This window comes from Hemibagrus wyckioides, unplaced genomic scaffold, assembly GCF_019097595.1.
Source record: "Hemibagrus wyckioides isolate EC202008001 unplaced genomic scaffold, SWU_Hwy_1.0 Contig2, whole genome shotgun sequence".
Taxonomy (NCBI): domain Eukaryota; kingdom Metazoa; phylum Chordata; class Actinopteri; order Siluriformes; family Bagridae; genus Hemibagrus; species Hemibagrus wyckioides.
This window is the reverse complement of record NW_026690780.1, coordinates 322035-335563: the sequence shown is the minus strand read 5'-3', so window position 1 is coordinate 335563 and position 13529 is coordinate 322035. Positions and strand designations below refer to the sequence as shown.

Here is a 13529-nt window from a genome sequence, read left to right as displayed (position 1 = left end):
TACACTTAATTAACCCTACTGAATAAAATCAGATGGAAAAATATTTGAAGTGAACTGGAACAGCGATTTAGTCCAGGAACTCTATGGAACTCTGTATGGGAAGGCTAGAAATGCAAAAAATACTAAATATATACATTATATAATATTAATTATAGTTCAGAAGTTTATTTATTAATGTCATTAAAAAAAAAATTACCTTCAATTACCTTAAAAACCAAGTCTTTCTTATTTCTCCACAAGATGGTGTAGTGAGTTATCTTATTGTGGGTCAGGTGCTAGGACTCTGCTCACATCCTCCAAAGATGTAGACTCTGTTATAAATACTTCTTTGCAGAATAATATGAACTCTAATAAACATGCTTTATCACAACAAACAAATAAATGCCACAAGTCAAGACACTACTTATAAAATATAAAAACTAAAATATTTACTAATTTTAATTGTCAGTAAATTTTTATAAAATTGAATAAATACAATAATAGAATAATTTCTTTGTTTACTATGTAAACAGTTTCAGTAGAGTTTCCCAAACAAGGCAGAATGTTTCAGTAAAGATCAACAATCTGTCAGTAACACTGGAGACACTGTCATGTGATGCTGGGGGGTGGAGCTTCGTGAACATTTATCATGTTAATATTTCAGAGTACAAAAAGAGTTCAGAAGCTTTTAGCTTTCATTCAGATAAAATCATTCATCATGTTCACTGTTATATTCATGTGTCTGTGGCTTTCACTAGGTGAGTTAACATTGACCTTTTGTTAGTTTATATATTATGTGTTGTTTATTAATTGTGTGCTGTTAGAAATCATGATTTCTGTATGTAATTCTGGCTTGATTGTGTAAAGGTTAAATACATTACATTTTCTTCTCCATGACAGGTGACTCCATGGCAGATTCAATAAAGCCACTTTTCCCTCATAAAGTTGTAGATGAAGGTGATGATGTTACTCTGTCCTGCAGCTACAAAGACTTCAGAGGTATTGTACAGAATCTGCAGTGGTACAGGCAATATCCAAAATCTAAACCTGAGTTCCTTCTTTATATTTATCAAAATGGAGATCTAAGTCCCAACACTCCCCCAAGAATGTCTGCTAAAGTTCATGATGATAAGAAAGTGGATCTGAACATCTCCTCTGCTGCTGTATCAGACTCTGCTCTATACTACTGTGCTCTGAGGGCCACAGTGACAGGAAATCCAGCTGCACTGTACAAAAACTTTCACACAGTTTTGTTATATTGAAAGCAGTTCTACTGATAATTTCGACTTCACACGCCATATTTGGGGGAAATCTCTCTCTATTGTGATTTATAAAGAGTTTATATTTTGACACATGTTGGATTATTACTAGCGATCCTCAGTAATCAGTCTGTGCTCTGTTGCTGGTCTTGGATTTTAATTTTTTTTTATTTTGTATTACTATACTATATGATCACTTTCAAGTTGATAATCTTTACTAGTTTTTGGTTTACATGGTTCGTAGGCATGAATTGTAAACTGATCAATCTGTCTGAATATTATAAACACCTTTTCTGAAGCACAAATCTGCCTGAAAGCACAGCGAAAATATATCTTCAAGTATGCTGATGACAATACAGTGTTGAGTCTCATCAGCAAAATATTGAGTTTACATACAGAGAGAAGGTGGAGAAGTGTGAGGACAAGTGTAGAAGGATAAATCCATAGGGTGAACTCTTAATTTCCTGCAGACATGTACGAGAGAAAACATAAAAAAAGGAATAAATGGCATCCTGTGCAGCTGTACCAGTGTTTAATATGAAAAGAGTATTCTGTCTCAGAGCACAAGACACTACAACAGATAGAGAAAACCACTGGAAACATCATCAGGGTCTCTCTTACTTTAGTCAAGGATCATTACCAGAAAGTGTACATTAATTAAGCCGTCAGTTTTCTGAACATCACTTCCCCCTTCTACCAGATTCTTTCCTCACCTGCCATCTTCAGAAGGAATGAGAACATCTGGACAGAACATCTGCCAAACTCTTTAACAGCTTCTTCTCCCAGACAGTCAGGCTCAGTAACTGAACTAATATCAATAAAACAATATCTAATCAGCTTGACACAAGTGCAGGATTCCGTATAGGTTTAGTCAGACCACAGAAACTAAAATACTCTATACCAATACCCAACAGTTTTATGTGTTAATACTGATAAATCAAGTGTTGTAGTAATTCTAGATCATATTCAGATATTATCTGTTAGGAGAAATTGTACAGCTAATCTTTGTTACTCAATTAACTGGTTAATAAACATTAATTACCAGCTGTTTTTAATTGAACATCACTGGCTAAGGAACCATTTAGGACAAAATGATCCCAAAACCTTTTATTTGTGTCCATACTGGAAAATAATAATAAAAATAGCTAAATAAACATTCACCTAATTATTCTTAAACTATTCAACTAATAATAATAATGTCAAAAACAGTCCACTAAAGATATGGGAAACTTCTAACCCATCTATATTAACTTGTTTATAAATTAATTTTGGAGTTTGTAAACACTAAACAATTATTCTCATGTATATACCTGCAGGTTTTTTATTCTGGACAATGTTGTCTTGTAAGTATTCAGTATATAGACAGCTATATAAGTTTAAAATAATGTCGACACTGAATCAATTTCAGACCTAAAGTTTTGAGCTCTATGTGTAACTAGGTTTCATTTATTTTAGTACTCAAATAGGTCAGAAAGTCAAATTGAAATCAAGATTTATTTATTGTTATTAGTGAGCCAAGATTTCATCCTGAACAGCATCACTTCCTGGGTGTGGCCTTCTAGAGACGTGTAAAGTTCAGCACATACAGCACTATTATACAGAATCCTCACAGAGCTGTGTTCAGAAATGGCTCAACTATACAACTTACTGTACATAGTGAGATACATACCACTGATTCTCACTCTAGTTACAGGTCATTCATTTTCATCAGATAATTAATTTTATTAACAAAAATAATTTTCTGCATTGATTTTAGCTGATGTTTTAGGTATGTTTACAGAAATGATTTGAATATTTATTTTTGTTTGTATTTATTTATATATTGTTGTTTACAGCAAGCATTGTTGCAGATAAAATTGGGCCGAAAGATAATAACGCCAAAACTGAGGGGAAAGAAAGAGACTCTGTTACTCTGAGATGTTCATATACGTCAAGCAGCAGATATGTTTATCTTCATTGGTACAAACAATATCCTAACAGCGCACCACAGTTTTTACTGTTTAAAGGTGCAAAGTCAGCAAGTTCAGAGTATAATCCCACTGGCTCTCGATTAGAGTCAAAAACAACCCCAGACTCTACTGAACTTACAATTAAAGATCTACAGATCTCAGATTCTGCACTCTATCATTGTGCTCTACAAGAAGGAACACAGTGATACAGAGTCACTGAAAGGCTTTACAAAAACTTATTGTTTATAAAAAACACAGAAAATGAAAGACACTTCCTTTACCTACTTATCAGTTAACCACAGACACAAATAACAAATTCTAATAACAGATGTGACTAAAATAAAAGAAAATGAAAGAAAATAAAAGAGAGATGAGCAACTACACATTATTCACAGTAAATTCTACAATTTTAAGGGTAAAAAAATAAAATAAATTAATGACACTACCAGAAATGTTAAAGCTAGGTGCCACTGAAGCATACATTGTGTAATTAAGTTAATTCATTAATTCTTTTTTGCTCAGCTTCCCCAATGATACACTACATTAATTAAATAAGTCATTGACTGATTGATTGATTCATTGTTATATTTATTATGCATATATATACAAATGTCATTTAGTTAGATTTGGCAGTGGCTATGAACAGATGTCAGTTTGATTAAAATAAGGAAACTGTTAGTAAAATCACCTTTTTCTTGTTTTATGATTTATGTTTATGGCTTGTACACAACTCTGATGAATATACATATAGAATCTTAAACATAATTACGTGATCAGGGATAGCTCTAGCCTTTTGAGCTGGATGTTTCTTTTTCTTATTCATGATATAAACTTTCAAAGCTGCCTGTAGATCCTTGGATAAATTACTCATGAGCTTTATGGCCTAGGGTTAGAATATAATTCAGATACACTACAACCCTGATCAGGATAAAGCCATTAATGAAGATGAATAATAAATAAATGAATTTTTGTCTGCAGGACAATAAGCAGTTACTTATATTTTAAGGTAGAGTGGATTTAAACATTATTATATAACAAGTAGGTCTCAAGGTTGATGTGGGTTTTGGTTTAAAGCTGTAGTTTTATCAAAAGTCAAAAACTTGAACTGACAAAAGATAATCTGCATACCTAATAGATTTAAGAGGAAGTAATTCACTTAGGGAACAAAAGCTGTGATAAATATGAATAGATATGAGTGGGTGGAGCTAAATGTGGAGACATTAAAGACAGAACATTAATATTTCTTTCTAAAGTTCCAGGCGAGAAGGAAACACACAAGTAACAATCTTTTCTTCACTACTGCTGATAATGGTATGTCATGTTCATTACACATGAAGCTCAGTGTTCATGTGCATATTGGCATTTATGAGTAAAATATTATAGCAGAGGCTTCTTGATTATCTCCACTGGTATCGACAAAAACCTCAATCAGAACCAGAGTTTTTGCTGCTGATTATTGTGTCTACAAATGATGTAACCAACGCTAAGCAACATGACCCAGGACTATCCATCAAAGTTCATAAAAAGGACAAGAAAGTAGATCTGGAGATCTTTCCTGCTGCAGTATCAGACTCTGCACTGTACTACTGCACCATGGAGCCCACAGTGACACAAAACTCAAACAGACTGTACAAAAAGTCAAGCTGCATGTTTTTCCTCAGGAGTTGGAGCCGGTTTAATTCCATATAATTTTCTTTTTTAGTTCCTAGACTCTCCTAGATATTTATTTGGCTGCAAATATCAACACTCATCTTCTTACCTATGTTGGCAATGCTTACTGATTGAACAATCAATAAAAAAAACTGTATGATTTCTCTCATGTAGATGTAACACAAAATTCAACAACCTTAAAATGAATTTAAATGATTAATTCTTAATTAATCAATATGGCTTTCATTATCACACATGAAAGTCCCATACAGCTTACTGACAAACAGTAAACATCAATGTGCTCTATACTGGTATTAATTCCTCACTATATGCTCTTACCTCAGCTCTGAAAATAACCTGAATTTCATTCAAAATAGCTACAAATGACACAGAAATAGGTTTAAAAAGAAATTATGCATAACACATAAAAACTTAAAAATGTGTCTTTCTTATCAGTACAGTTTAATTTACAAGATGAATCTACATCCAGATGAAATGTAGGTATTAGTTAAAAAAACATAATATACACTAGATAGGATGTGTAAATTGTAGTGAAGCATCACACCATTTGTGTACTATTTATTTTAACTAATGTGAATATGGGAAATACCCCAATTATTCCAGACTATACTGATTATAAAAGATAAAAAGAATAAAGCCCAAGGATGAAAATATTATTGTACACAACACTGAGACTATCACAGGACCTGAGCAGTAGTAGTAGCTGGTAAGCTGGTAAGCTTTCTCTGGCAGTTGTATGCTTTTTCTGTAACTGTTGTTCCTTAGGGTTCTGTTTGTTCTGCATGTTATTTCAGATCATTACAGAGCCAAGAGCTGACTTTAGCAAGCCAGCAACTAACAAGCTAGCAATCTCACAAAAACACAAGGCCTTGTTGAATAGAATTCTTCAAGCAGCACTATGAAGCACTAATCTTAACTACAACAGTCTTATGGATTAAAAAACAGAAAGTGGACTGTGAAGGATCATATCGTTGGTCAGACGCCTCTTACCTTGAGACTGATGGTAGAACTATTGATTCTGATCGAACTGCTTCATTTGTGAATTAAATGATTGGACTAGGAGAATGAAGAAGGATTTGCAGACTCGCTGATGTCATTTGTTCAGATCGTCACAAATGACATCAGTAACTTATAAAGAGTCACTGAGAACATCAGTAAATGAATTTAAGAAATCTTTTTGGTGAACGGGATCAAAAGGTCCCACAATTCTTTTTCTTATAATAAAGGATTTAACAATACACATACATTTTAAAACATTTCATTTTTAATAACATTTTTTTGCCTTTTATTCTGCTAAATAAACTACTACATAGAAGCAGAAACTGCAGTAAAATAAAGCAAACCAAAACCTGATTCAGAATTACACTAGGCTAGGCTATGCTAAGCTAGGCTAAGCCAGTTTAGGCTAGGCTAGGCTAGGTTAGGCTAGGCAAACAAACATGCTTCAAACAGAAGCTAGGCAATTACAAGGTAGAGCAAAGGAGCTTAACTCGGGAAGCTAATTCCTGTGTCACTACTCACATAACACTAAACAGGTGAACCAACTGAACAGGGGAAATGAACATAGAACCAAAATAGAGTTCAACACTAATGTTCAGTGCTGCCCTCTGGTGGTCTAGAAAGGAAATATTCCAGATATCCATCATACTACTCATAGGCTGTATTTTAAGTTGGTGTGCTATTATTATTTTTTAAACCATTGTAGTAAAGCAATAAAGAAGCAGGTTTGCTTGTAGCCTTTTCTACATTCAGACACATGAAAAGATAATTCATTATTTAAAATTGTTTTCTTTTTTAGATTTTTTTACACGTTTAGATTTTTTTAATTATCTGCCTTGAAATTGACCCAATTCAATTTTTAACCATCATCATTTTGCCTGCAGCCAATTTACATATCTTAGATATCTCTTTAAAAAGGAGCACCCACAATACAGATTGCTCTTGACAAGCAAAACAAAGCAAAACAGACAATTATGATATAAAAGCAGAAGATTCTTCACCTTTAGGAAAAGTTTGACTCTCTGACAAATGACAGAAATGATCTCTGACTAGACGACATTAAGTAACAGGGTTGTGAACTTTCTTTCACATTGTGTGGTGTTATTTGATAACTTAGTTGGAAAGTACAGAGTCATGTGCCACATTGATATTGAAGGGTAGTGACCCAAAACATGAGCAGTGTAACTGTTGAAGGATTGAAAGCCAGCAGACCTGATTAACATAGACCCAGTAGTTAAAAGTAACACAGCCACATTTAAGACTAAAACACGGAAAAATAATGAATGTTATGTTGTGTTCAAAGGAGCAGAGCCCTGGACCCGAGTCACCCAGCGCACATACTAATACTACAGTGGGATCGGAAGAGAAATGAATGGAGAAAGATACAAAATGGGTTGAGATGAAATTACTGGTGTTTATTATTAGTGTGTTCTTCTATGTTCAATAAAGAGGATCAGATTAAATGATAAAAGTAATCCAGTGTCATCCATCATGTGCAGCTTCATATGGCAAATTATATAAATAATGTGAAATGTATGTGAATTATTCCCACATGAATTTATAAAAGTCACAGCATAGTTAAAGTTAGCTCTTTATTAGTTTGTGATTAGTACATGCCTTAACTCATGCATTAGTTCAGATTTAAGCAAGTGTTAATTCAGGTTTTTTTTTTTCCTCATTGTCTTTACCTCTAATCCGATCTATCATCAGGTCACAGGGAGCCTGTGCCTATCTCAGGCATAAAGGCAGGATACACCCTGGACAGAGTGCCAACCCATCACAGGGCACACACACTACTTCCAATTTAGAGACTCCAATCAGCCTAGAAGTATGTCTTTAAACTATGGGAGGAAACCCTCCAAGCACGGAGAGATGGATATGCAAACTCCACACACAGTGAGTGGGAGCGAGACGTGAACCCAGGATACTGGCGGTGTGAGGGGAACAAGCTAACCACTAAGCCATTAAGCTTAGTTCACGATTATGTATGTACTGTTACTGTAAATTATTACAATAAAAATAAAATGGATTAAACATGACAACTACACACAATCACACTCAATTCTGAAGTCATGATTTATCATGTTACATAATTTTGCAGAATGTGGCACAAATGGCACCAAATGACAGCAGCAACAACAGAAGCTTTTTTAAAATTGTGATTTAATGTTTGTATAATAATTATTTCAATAATTACATGATTAAACTTTATTATAGTGATTATTGCAGTTCATTATCAGTTCCTGCTTTTAGTTTAGCTTTTTGTGTTTGTTTAAAATAGATTTAGGACATGTTCCCCATGTGAGACTGAATGTAAAGCCAGAATGCTTCAGTAAGAATCAAGAATCTTTCAGTAACATTAGTGACACTGTCATGTGAGTGATGCTGTGGGGTGGAGCTTCATGAATCCTGATGATGTTAACATATCAGTGTACAGAAAGAATAGTTTCCTTCAGCTAAGATCATTCATCATGTTCACTGTTATATTCATGTGTCTGTGGCTTTCACTGGGTGAGTAAACATTTTTCTTATTGCAAAAATAATATGTTCTGAATCAAGGATGAACACATGTGTTTTTAAACAGTAGTAAATTGTGAGTATAATTTATGTAATACCTTATTATTAAATTATTTAGAAAAAAAAACAATATGTTGTCTTCTCTATAACAGGTGACTCCATGGCAGATCCAATAGAGCCACTTTTTACTCATAAAGTTGTAGATGAAGGTGATGATGTTACTCTGTCCTGCAGCTACAAAGGCTTCAGTGATACCATATATAATGTGCAGTGGTACAGGCAATATATGAACTCTAAACCTGAGTTCCTTCTTTATGTTACTCCAAGTGGAGATCTAAGTTCCCCCATCCCCCATGGAATGTCTGCTAAAGTTCATGAAGATAAACAAGTGGATCTGAACATCTCCTCTGCTGCTGTATCAGACTCTGCTCTATACTACTGTGCTCTGACGCCCACAGTGACAGGAAATCCAGCTGCACTGTACAAAAACTTTTTTGTTATGTCGAAAGCAGTTATGCCAATAAGAAATTTACATGGGGAAAATTTACATGGCTTTTTGGGGAAAACTTTCCCTTTTGTTCTCATTATTTATAATAAGTTTATATTATTGACACATTTCATTCATTCATTCATTCATTCATTCATTCATTCATTCATTCATTCATTCATCTGTAACTATTTTATTTAATCTTGTCTAGGAGCAAAGTGGATATTGGCAAAGCATTCAAAACTCTACACAGCAACCTGAGTTTAAAATCAATAAGAATTTACAATGTTTTTAAAATAAAATACACTTTTATTCATAGAGCCATCATGCTATAGCTCACACAGCATCTCTTTGCTGGATCATAAAACAATAGTAAGTTAATTCATTTTTAAATGACTAACACTATTTTTTATTAAATTATTATTATTATTATTATTATTATTATTATTTTCTACAATGTTATTCAAACAATCAAAACTTATATAATAAAGCAGCTGAGGCTCTGTACACGTTCAGAAGTTGAATAAAGTTCTGCAAATTGTTATTATTCTCCTTCCTCCACAAGATGGCGTAATCTTATTGTTGGCCATGTTTTAAGCCTCTTGTCACATCCTTCAGAGCTGACTTCTTGGATTATAAGTACAATAATATATAATATATATAAGTATAATAATATATGCTATACATAATCTTCCGTTCTTTTATATATAAGCATTGCATGATTTGTGATCTTACTGCAGTCTAGAAACAATCTTTGGAGAATCAGTAAAAACCATTAAAAGAATCACTTGTCATTGGTTTGCCTTAATTAAGAAAGAAAACTGAAATTGCAGAACGCCTATACACACAATTTCTATTCTATATTCCTTGATAACCTGGAAATAAAAAGTAAAAGCTTGGTTCAATCATCACAGCAGAATTTTACAATATACAATATACCAACACTATATCATGGAAGGCAGCACTGAATCTTTTGAGTTTGTTGCAGTGAACAACAGCAAGTTCACCACCACTGCCTTGAAGAGGCAAAAACTAACACATAATGTATTACAGTGTTACAGAGAAAAAATCCTTTATAAATATATGAAGTGCAAAGTTTAAATACTGTTTCTGATGACTCAAGCCTCTTTTTGTCTGTGAACATTTCTTTGTGTCTTAAGGTTTTTCTCCTTGATGAACACAAAGATGGTGAACTCAGTTATCTTATGATGGGCCGAATACTAGAGCAGCATATAAACCTGAACATTCTTTTCACATACTTTTCACAATAAACCCTCTGTGATATAGGCTCTACCTCTACTTCTATCATACATACTGCACAAATATTATCTTAACCCCTGCCATGGTTCATCTCAGTAGTAGATAATTTCAGATATACCAGCTCACATAAAACAACTGTCCACTTTAGACTAAACTGTGTTTAAAATCTCTAGTGCACTTGTACTAATGCTGTATTTTTCATATGTAACTACCTTTAACCTTCTGTTGTTGTGGGGTGGAGCTTCATGAACCTTTATGATGTTAACATTAGCAAGACATTTTACAAAAAAATTGTTTTCATTCAAACAATAAATTCAATAAATCCTGGATTCAAAGGTAAGAATCAACAATCAGCCCTGTCATGTGATACTGCAGGGTGGAGCTTCAAGAAGCTTTATGAAGATCCAGAGAGCAAAAGGAAAACAAACTTGGTACTTCTTTGGATGTCTTTGGATCTTGATTATAGCTGTTAATAAGCACTTGAGTAATTCTCAGTCTTGAAGAGTAAGCTTACAAGTATCAGCTTTCTAAAGATACCCTGGTTATATACCCTGGTTTGGGGATGCACTCCCTTCACATAATGCAGGGCTGTTGAGAAAGGATTAAAACTGTTTTGTTAAAGACCAAGAAAATAAAATGTTCAAATTCAGGTTGCAAAGTTTGTCGAAAGAGTTATAGGAAGAGTTAATCAATAAAAGATAAACAAGCAATCAAATGGCTTCCTTTTAACTGAAATGTGGCAGTGCATCTTCAAACATTTTACCTCTGTGATTTATCATACCCTGTGATCTATGATCCCATAGACAGACTCTACAAATTGTTGCCCACTTTCTGTTCATAATTCTAAATAAATCAGCAGGAACTGAGAAGTATCAACTATATAAATAAATGTAGTTTTAAAGGTAATCATAACTGAATAAACAATAAGAAAAGTAAATAGCCTGGTATTTAAACAAATCCACTTTGTGACTTTATTTGACTCAACTACCATATAGATCAGATAATGAAGTGCGACAGAAATTCTGTGCCTCTCCTTGGTTTCACACGGATTACATAATCCGTGATTTTCGATATGACTTGCATCATTTAAAAGTAGACCCTTTAAGCTTTCTATAGATATATTTCTCATGTCTGTGTGTGCAGAATTCACGGAGTTTCAGTTCATTTTAGTGACACGTTTCAAAAATATTTTCGCGGAGACTGAGACGGCTGAAAGTGCACCCTGTTTATTTTCTTTATTTTACAAAAGCACAATGTTTTGTGGATATTGTGAGTGTACATGAATAAAAGTAGACCCTTACAGATTCAAATGATGTACTACACTTATGTGTATGATCAAAAATGACGGAGCATTTTAAGTTCTTTTCACGGTTACCAGAAAAAATGCAAGTGTTCCCACCGGCGGGCTTGCCGACTCCTAAGGGTTAAACAGCAAACAGATTATTTTTGGGTTAGATTTGTATCATTTTCATAGGAAATCCTTGGACAGTTTAATGTTTTTTGTATTTCTTTAAATATTTTATTATTTTCCTATTTATTTCTTATTTTTCTATACTACTTGCTATGCTATTCATTGTATTATATTTCAGTGCACTGTTGTTGAGAAGAGCACCCACAGTTTTGTTGTACTCCTTATGTGCAAAGACAATAAAATTTATTCTATTCTATTCTATTCTATTCTATTCTATTCTATTCTATTCTATTCTATTCAATATCAGCAAGCACGGCTTTGGTTGGAGCACAATTTCATTTCATTGTCTGTACCGCTTATCCGATCTATACTCGGGTCACGGGGAGCCTGTGTCTATCTCAGGCGTCATTGGGCATCAAGGCTGGATACACGCTGGACGGAGTGTTGGAGCACGATGTTATAGTTAATTAGAGGTTATAGGTTTTTATCAGAAATAAACAGAAATCAAGCCGATAGATAGTCGTGCAGTGTGAAAACAATGGTGACCCAACAACTTTGAAAATCTTGCAGTGTGAACTCAGCATTAAGGCCTCGCTCTCAACCGCACACTCCTGAAAGTGTGGGTGAAGGAACAACCTTCTGCTGTTGTCGACCAAAAAGTTCAGCTGGCAGCGGTGGGATTCGAACCCACGCCCCCGAAGAGACTGGAGCCTTAATCCAGCGCCTTGGACCGCTCGGCCACGCTACCCATGCCCTTGGAAAGTTGGGGGGCTTTGGTCAAGGGAGGCCTGCCAGGTCGGGAAAGCGAGGCACTCTGGCAGGCGGTAGCAATGGTTGTACCACGCACGCTTCCATTACCAGACGTGATTCAAGATCCAAACCCAGGAAAGGTTTTGCAAAGTGGATTGACAGCCTTAGGCTCTTGTTGACAAGGTTTGCTGAAATGAACTTGCATCCCAGTCTGTTGCAAGAAAGGTGCACGATCCGGGCCGCTGTCTTCGGGACTGAGCACTGCATTGATCTGCATGGATCTCCACTGGCGACCTGTCAGCCTAACAGCATCTGTGTCCAACCAACATGGAAATACAGCCCACGGCTGCAAAACACCTAGACCCAGGACTAGCTTTTCTCACTCCCCTCTAGCATAGTCTGGCAGACCAGGTACAAAGCATTCTGTATGCAAAGAGGCGGTTGAAGGTCACACAAACGACAAGGATGGGATTCGAACCCACGCGTGCAGAGCACAATGGATTAGCAGTCCATCGCCTTAACCTCTCGGCCACCTCGTCAGGTATAGGTAAGGCACCCAAGGCCGAATGTCCACAGAGATGGCGACAATTCCGTAGTGGAGCGCCATAACCCAACGCGTTTAAACAAGCCTGTTCCCAAAGCAACTGGAGCCCATCCCACGTGGATTAGCAGTCTGTCTCCTTAACCTCTTGGCGTCCTAGGTCACCCACATGACCTTACACCTCAGTGCACCTGGCACTTGCACTCCATTGCCCAAACCTCTTGGCCACCACTTCTTATGTCGATTTTTTATTCTTGGTTGAATTGTTGTTTTGTTGGTAGCTCGTAACCATGGTAAGGGCACAACTGATGCAGCTCACACACAAAAACCGTGTTTTGCGTACCGTTCTGTGGTTGTTTGGACTTGCTGTTTGAAAAAGCAAGGTGTGAAACGGAGCAGCGTCTCAAAGCCAGGTGTTGACACCAGTTGCCAAAACCTGGGAGCTATTTCAGCACCCAGGTCTGGGGTCTCCGGTACAGTGCGAGCGTGCTCGGTTTTTTTTTTGCATCTAGGCAGCCTGCTAACGTCAACTCTTAAGCACATTTGCAGAAGGCACAGGAGCCACAACCACTGTAAAGCTTTGGGGTGCCAGAGCCCACAACCACTGCCTTGAAAAGACTCAGCTGACAGCGGCGGGATTTGAACCCCTGCCTCCAAAGAGACTAGAGCCTAAACCCAGGGCCTTAGACCACATGGCCACGCTACC

General features: G+C 35.8%; 2 non-coding genes across 2 annotated transcripts; both read right to left on the bottom strand.

The window, feature by feature from the left end:
- Positions 1-12198: 12198 nt before the first annotated feature.
- Positions 12199-12280, bottom strand: trnal-aag (transfer RNA leucine (anticodon AAG)). Its single transcript has one exon. It is a non-coding gene; the product is annotated as a tRNA-Leu (tRNA).
- Positions 12281-12739: 459 nt separating this feature from the next.
- trnas-gcu (transfer RNA serine (anticodon GCU)) lies at positions 12740-12821 on the bottom strand. Its single transcript has one exon. It is a non-coding gene; the product is annotated as a tRNA-Ser (tRNA).
- Between the last annotated feature and the right edge of the window lie 708 nt (positions 12822-13529).